The following is a 7902-nucleotide window of genomic DNA, read 5'->3' on the forward strand; positions in this document are numbered from 1 at the left end:
CTCTTTCATCAGGACCATATGATTAATGCATACACTTCTTTAGTCACCAATATAATGTTGATTCCTCAATATACACTCTTTGACATGATGCTTGAACCATTGGGGAAACGACTGCCTATGTCTCTGTTCTATGTTAAACGGGCTTTCACGCTCTAATATTTGACGATGCTTAGTGAAAAAATAAATAGAAAGTTAAATCAAAGCAATAAGTAAACAGAGTGATAAAAATAGAATTAATTACATTTACATACTTTCTAAATGTTTCAATTTCTTCGCAATTGTCCAAGATATACCCATAAATTGGTTCCATTTCTCCTTTTGACAATTGAAGAAATTTATAGCCATTAAAGGGTCGTGCATTTTTAGAAAATACTAAGAGCTTAGCATTGGCTTCACCACCATCATCATTTCATTCAGGACAAGAGAAAATAGTCTCCACATTACGAAAATACATTAAACAAAAAGTTAATGCTTCATTTGCAATGTATCCCTCAACAATTGAACCTTCGGGTCTGGCTCTATTACATACATAGCCCTTTAACTTCCCTAACATCCTGTTAATAATTGTATATTAATATCTTTAAATACAAATAAAAGAGAATCTAATCAAAATAAATATAAAAAGATGATGACTAAGTATTACCTCTTTATCGGGTACATCCAACGATATCCTACAAGTCCCCGAAGTTTGCCCTCACGTGGTAAATGAAAGGCCAAATGAACCATGACATCAAAAAAGGCAGGTGAAAATATTTTCTCAAGTTTGCATAAAATGACCACAATGTCAACCTCCAATTTGTCCAAATCTACAACATTCAACATCTTTGCACAAATTTGTTGGAAGAAATATGCTAATTCTACAAGTGGCACACACACTTCTTTTATCAAGTATGGTCGAATTCCAATAGGTAAAATTCGTTGTAACAAAACATGACAATTATGAGTCTTCAAACCTGAGATCTTCCCATCTTTGACATTTCGTGATATATTAGCAGCATAACCATCCGGAAATTTTACAGATTTCAAAAATTCACAAAATGCTCGACGATCAGCCGGTTCTAATGTATATTTTGCAGCATACTTCTTTATCTTGCCATTTTCATCTTTATCTAAATGCAGATTCCTTTGTATATTCATGTCTTTCAAATCCAAACGAGCATTGGGTGTGTCTTTTGTTTTTCCTTCTATGCTCAACAATGTTCCAACAATGTTGTCACTTATATTCTTCTCAATATGCATTACGTCCAAGTTATGTCTTATTTTCAACTAGGACCAATATTCCAATTGAAAAAAAAAACTTTTATTTTTCCAATTTAACTCCATAGGTGTCCGCTTTCTCTTTCTGTCCAAATTATCAGGATGTTTACCAAGCTTACATTGCACCAGGTGATTAAACTGAAGTAATATATCATCACCAGAGAATTCTCTTGGGGGATCCCTCATCTCAATAGTTCCATCAAAATTTTCAGAATCGTTACGCCAAGGGTGATTCTTTTTCAAGTAGCTACGGTGCCCCATATAACAAATTTTATTTCTCAGCTTGGTAGATGTTGTATCCTCAAGACATACGGGACTTGCTTTGTAACCTTTAGTACTCCAACCAAATAAATTCCCATAAGCGAGAAAGTCATTGATTGTCCATATTACAGCTGCCCGCATGTTAAACCATGTATCAGTAAACTTATCATAAGTTTGAACACCTTGTTCCTACAACTCTTTTAGCTCATCAATTAAAGGATGCAAATACACATCCAGCTCCTTGCCTGGTGCCTTTGGGCCTGGAATAAGCAAAGTCATTATTGAATATTGTTGTTTTATACAAATTCAAGTAGGTAGATTGTAAGGAATCACCATCACCAGCCACATACTATAAGATGTGCCCATCTGTTGCAAGGCCTAACCTGATATTTCGTGGCTCTTCAACAAACTCAGGGTACATCTTATAAAACTCCTTCCAAGCAATATAATCTAATGGATGCCTCATAACACCTTCATCATCAACTTGTTTATCCTTATGCCACCACATGTGACCTGCTGTATGTTCAGACATAAGCAATCTCTGTAATCTGGACTTAGAGGAATATATCGCAACACTTTTTGGGGCACCATTGTTTTCTTTTTACTAGTAGTAGGTTTATACATAGGCTCATCAGACTTTGGACATTTATCTTTACTTTTATGCTCTTTGTAAAACAAAGCACAATCGTAAATACATGCATCAATTTTTTCATTCTCCAAACCCAAATCTTTCAACATCTTATTAGTGGCATAGAATGATGGAGGAATGCTATGAGGCTGTGGACAAATAGCACTGAGTATTTGTAACATTTGATCAAATGACTTGTTGCTCCATGCATGAATTGTACCATTGCTGTCAAAACTGATGCATTGCTACTGGGAAACAATTGTCTCTGAGATTAAGCAACCAACTTCTCATACTTATCCATCTCAACCCTATGCATAATTGGTATCATCTCCTATATCTTCGTTGTCTCCCAATGTATCATTTACACCTCCCAAATCTGGTGGGAATGCATCATTCAAAATATTATGCGTATAATCATCAATACGAGGTGCCTCTTGAGCAGTTGCAGGAGGTGAAGTTATCTCGAATTGTTCCCCGTGGTATATCCATGTGTGATACACCACTGACATCCCATACTGCCATAAATGTAGATGAAGGATGCCTAGGAGCATAATGTAGATGAACACATTTTCGTGAAAGAAAAGCTCAAAAGGTTTGCTATTTCTTTTAAAAAGTGAGAAAAAGATGTCTTTAGTAGTGGCAGGACTCAAATAAAGAAGTGCAAAGAAGAGCTGGATCTTTTGCAATGCATTAACCCTTCGAAACAACAAAGTCAGATGGAGGATTTTCTTGAAAGAAAGATTGAAGACCTGCTAGAAAAACAAGAAATTATGTGGCAACAACGTTCAAGGGTGGAATGGCTGAAAGAAGGTAATAAAAATACTAGTATTTCCATGAAAAGGCAAGGGAGAGAACAAAGAATAATTTCATAGATGGGGTGTATAATTCGAAAGGGAAATGGTGTACGGATTGGAGATTGGTAATAAAAAATTTCAATAGCTATTTTCAGTCTATCTTTGCGAAAACAGGAGGTCATAACATTGAGGTGATCATTGACATGTTTATTCCAAAAGTGCCTGATCAAATGAAGCATTTTCTTATTCAGCTTACAACAGAGATGAGGAAGAGTTTGCTCTGAAGCAAATGCCTCATTCAAAGGCTCCTGGAAATGATGGAATGCCCACTGTTTTTTTCTAGAAGTATTGGCACATTCTTGGGGACGAAGTTGCTGAGGTATGTCTAAAAATTCTCAATGGTCAGAAAAGTGTGAGAAGCCTGAACAAGACTTTGATAGCTCTCATCCCTAAAGTTGAAAAGTTAGAATTTGTGACTTAGTACAGGCCAATATCTCTTTGCAATGTGATCTATAAAATTATTTCTAAAGCTATAGCGAACAAATTAAGATGTGTGCTCCCAATGGTTATATCTGAAAGCCAAAGTGCTTTTGTACCAAAGAAGAAAATTTTAGATAATATCATTCTGGCTTCTGAAACAATCCATGCCATGAGAAGTAGAAGAGGGGAAAAAGTTCCAAAGATTGCACTGAAGTTAGACATGGCAAAAGTGTATGATAGAGTTGATTGGTATTTCATTTGTAAAATGATGGAGAAATTGGATTTCCCTGATGATTTTATTAAGCTGGTCTTTGAGTGTATATCTACTGTTTCATGTTCTTTGATAAGGCATGGAGTTGTTGAAGGTAATATTATCCCACAAAGTTAGATTAGACAAGGAGATCCCTTATCCCCCTATCTTTTCCTCATTTGTGCTAAGGGTTTTTCTTTGCTTCTTAAACAGGCAAAGCCTTTTGGTGAAATAAAAGGGATTGAAGTTGCTGGGGAACCCCTCCAATTTCTCATTTGTTTTTTTTGCAGATGACAGCCTAATCTTTCTTGAAGCAACCCTTAGGCCTGTATAACCCTTAAAAGGGTGTTTGAGATTTATGAGGCAGCAGAAAAAATAAATTTGGAGTGTTAGTGTTTCGCTGTTCAAACTGGATTTTGGTGTATAGTTCTGTTTAGAGAGAAATTAAGAAGAAAAATGAAGAATGCTGTTGAATAACTGCTCTGCTTGCTCACAAGATATGTGAGCAAGGCTTTTGTATATTCTCTACGTAAGTAAAAAATGAGCTCACACGGCATGTACTACATGACCGTTAGCTCTGAGCTGGATTCACACAAGCATTAGTGAATCTCAGCCATCCATCTGTCTTAATTCTAGCTCTTGGCTATTTTAGTTTTTACATGTTTGAAGCCTTACACTTGTCATCTTCTAGGACTAAGTGAATACACAATTAACACTCTAGGCTTAAAAGAAAATCAGGCTCACTACTTACAATTCTACACTCCCCTTTAAGTTTTGAGCTGATTTCACACCAAGTTTGTCTGTGAGATAGCAGAATCGATCTTTAGCCAATGACTTTGTGAAGATATCTGCCAGCTGCTCATTTTTAGGATAGTAAATCAAGTTAATGATTCCTTCTTGCAAGGCATCCTTGATGAAATGATACCTTCGATCAATGTGCTTAGTTTTCTGGTGAAACACAGGGTTCTTTGTGATAGCAATAGCAACTGTATTGTCACAATGTAGTGGGGTAGCTTCAGCCTGAAATTCACCAAAGTCTTCCAAAACAAATCTGAGCCAAATTGCCTATGCAGTTGCTTCTGAAGCACTGATGTATTCTGCCTCTGTAGTAGAAAGGGCAACACAGTTTTGTTTGACTGATGCCCAAGCAAAAACACCACTGCCAAAAGAGAAAGCATACCCTGAGGTGCTCTTCCTGTCATCCACTGAGCCACTCCAGTCACTATCACAATAGCCAATTAACATTGCATTCCTTCCTTTCACATACTCCATCCCATAATCAAGTGTCCCTTGAATATACCTGAGAACTCTTTTAGCAGTCCCATAATGCTTATTAGTAGGACAATGCATAAATCTAGCAAGTAGACTAGATGCATACATTATATCGGGTCTTGTAGCTGTGAGGTATAGCAAGCTTCCCACAATCTTCCTATATTGCTTTTCATTTGCTGGACCACTTCCATCTTCTTTGCTTAACTTCTCAGTTGTAACCAAAGGTATGGAGACAGGTTTGCATTCACGTAGGCCAAATTTGCTCCACAAAGATGCTGCATATTTCTTTTGGTGAAGAAAAATGCTAGTGTGAGTTTGAATGACTCCCATTCCTAAAAAATGATGCAAGAGCCCCAAGTCTGTCATTTCATATTTCACCATCATGTCTTGCTTGAACTCCTCTAACATTGATTGACAACTCCCTGTATAAACAATGTCATCTACATAGATGGACACTATTAGAATTTCTGCCTCTCCTCTAGTTTTGGTATAGAGAGTGGCCTCACTTGGACTTTTGGCAAAACCATATTGAGCAAAGTAGGTGTCAATCTCACAGTACCAAGCTCTTGGTGCCTGTTTTAGGCCATAGAGAGCTTTATGAAGCTTGTACACCTTATCTTCACTCCCCTTGACCACAAAACCATCCGGTTGATCTACATACACCTCCTCTTCCAAAACACCATTTAGGAAGGCAGATTTGACATCTAGTTGATACAATTTCCAGTTCTTTTGAGCTGCCAATGCAACTAATGTGCGGATTGTATCAAGTCTAGCCACTGGTGCAAAGGTCTCATTGTAATCGACACCTGGTTTCTGAGCATAACCTTTGGCAACCAGCAATGCCTTGTTCTTCTGTACTGAACCATCAAGGTTTAGCTTGGTTTTGAACACCCACTTAACTCCAATTATAGGTTTATCGGTTGGTCTGTCCACCAGCTCCCATGTTGCATTTTTCTCAATCATTGAAAGTTCATCATTCATTGCTTTCATCCAAGATTCATCTTTAGCAGCGTCATCAAATTTTTCTGGTTCCATAATACAAAGATTGCATTGAGCTAGAACATCATCCAGATTTCTCCATTTTAATGGAGTGTGATCAAAAGCTTGAGTATTTCTCATGCTGCTGCTTATATCACTTGTTCTTGGTGATTGAAAGTGATCATGACCTCTAGAAGGTGTCACTTGAGATGAATCATTAGACAGATCATATTGTTCTTCATGATTGATCACACTTCCTTGTTCATCAGACATTTGTTTCCAAACCCAAGCTGCATTCTCATCAAACACAACATCCCTTGAGAGTAAAATCTTCTTAGTAGCAGGATCATACACTCTATAACCTTTTTCACAGATTGCATATCCCACAAAAATACCCTTGGTGCTTTTTGCATCTAACTTCTGCCTCACTTCAGTTGATATGTGTACATAACACACACAACCAAATATTTTGAGATGAGCCAGACCTGGTTTTCTCCCACTATATGCCTCAAATGGTGTTTTATCTCCAAGTGCCCTAGTAGGGCACCTATTTATCAAGTAGACAGCTATATGCACAGCTTCTGCCCACAGATAGTAAGGCAATCCTTTCCCATGAAACATTGCTTTTGCCATTTCCACCACAGTCCTATTTTTCCTCTCCACCACTCCATTTTGTTGTGGAGTATAGGCCATAGAGAGTTGTCTTTGAATCCCTTCAACTTCACATAACTTGTTGAATTCACAAGATGTGAACTCTCCTCCCCTGTCACTTCTCAAACACTTCACCTTAAGACCACTTTGCAATTCAACCATGGACTTGAATTTTCAAAAGCAATTTAGTGCATCAGATTTGTATTTGAGAAAATAGACCCAAACCATTCTTGTACAGTCATCTATAAGGAGCATGAAATACTTGTTGCCAGCAATGGATTCATTTTGCATGGGTCCACACAAATCCACATGAACTAGCTCAAGAGGATTGCTTGCTCTCCATGCTTGGTTCTTTGGAAACCATTCTCGATGCTGCTTTCCAAACTGACATCCATCACAGACTCCATCAACCTTTTCCATGAATGGCAGTCCATGCACCATATTCTTCTCTTTAAGTTGACTTAGTCCTTTTAGGTGCAGATGACCCAACCTTTTGTGCCATGTCCAAGTAGAGTTAGACACACTTGCCTTTAGTGCAATATGATCATTAGGTAATAGTGCCAAAGGGTAACACCTATTCCTTTTCATCTCTACTTTGATTACAAGACATTCTAGTGAAGGACCTTCAAAGATGCTGCACAATTTTCCTCCAAATACTAGGTAGTAACCGTGTTCATCCATTTGGCCTACACTTAGTAAATTCTCTTTCAATCCGGGAAGATACATCACTTCCTTGATATACTTTCTGCCTTTGGTAGTATCAATTGCCAATGTGCCCATTCCAGCTACATTCACAAGCTCACCATTTGGCATTTGCACCTTGCCTACCACATTTGTTCTAATATCTATTAGCAAACTCCCATTCCCAGTCATGTGGTTGCTACACCCACTGTCTATATACCATTCTCCAGTAACATTTGTGGCAGCAATAGTACTGTTGGCATAGAATAGGTTTCCAGTCACTTCCATTTGATTTGCACAGTTTGCTTTCTGCACATTCTTGCCTGCAGTACACTCCCTAGCCAAATGTCCAAATTTATCACAATTGTAACACTTAGGCTTTCCCTTGTATCTGCATTCTCCAAAATGAAATTTAGAACATACTTTGCACTGTGGTTTTGAACCTTTTCTTGACCCACTGTTGATGATGAGTTCTGTGCAAAATTGGTGTGCTGAGGCTTGGAGTTTGATTCCCATGGTTTGCCTTTTGGACTCCAATTTTTTTGAGACTTAGATTGACCAGATTGATATCCTCCCTTGTTCTGGCTTTTGGGATTCACAGAAAAAGAGGCAAATGCCTTCTCAGTTGTATCAGTATTATGCAGCTCAAA

The sequence above is a fragment of the Prunus dulcis genome, chromosome 8, assembly GCF_902201215.1.
Source record: "Prunus dulcis chromosome 8, ALMONDv2, whole genome shotgun sequence".
NCBI lineage: Eukaryota > Viridiplantae > Streptophyta > Magnoliopsida > Rosales > Rosaceae > Prunus > Prunus dulcis.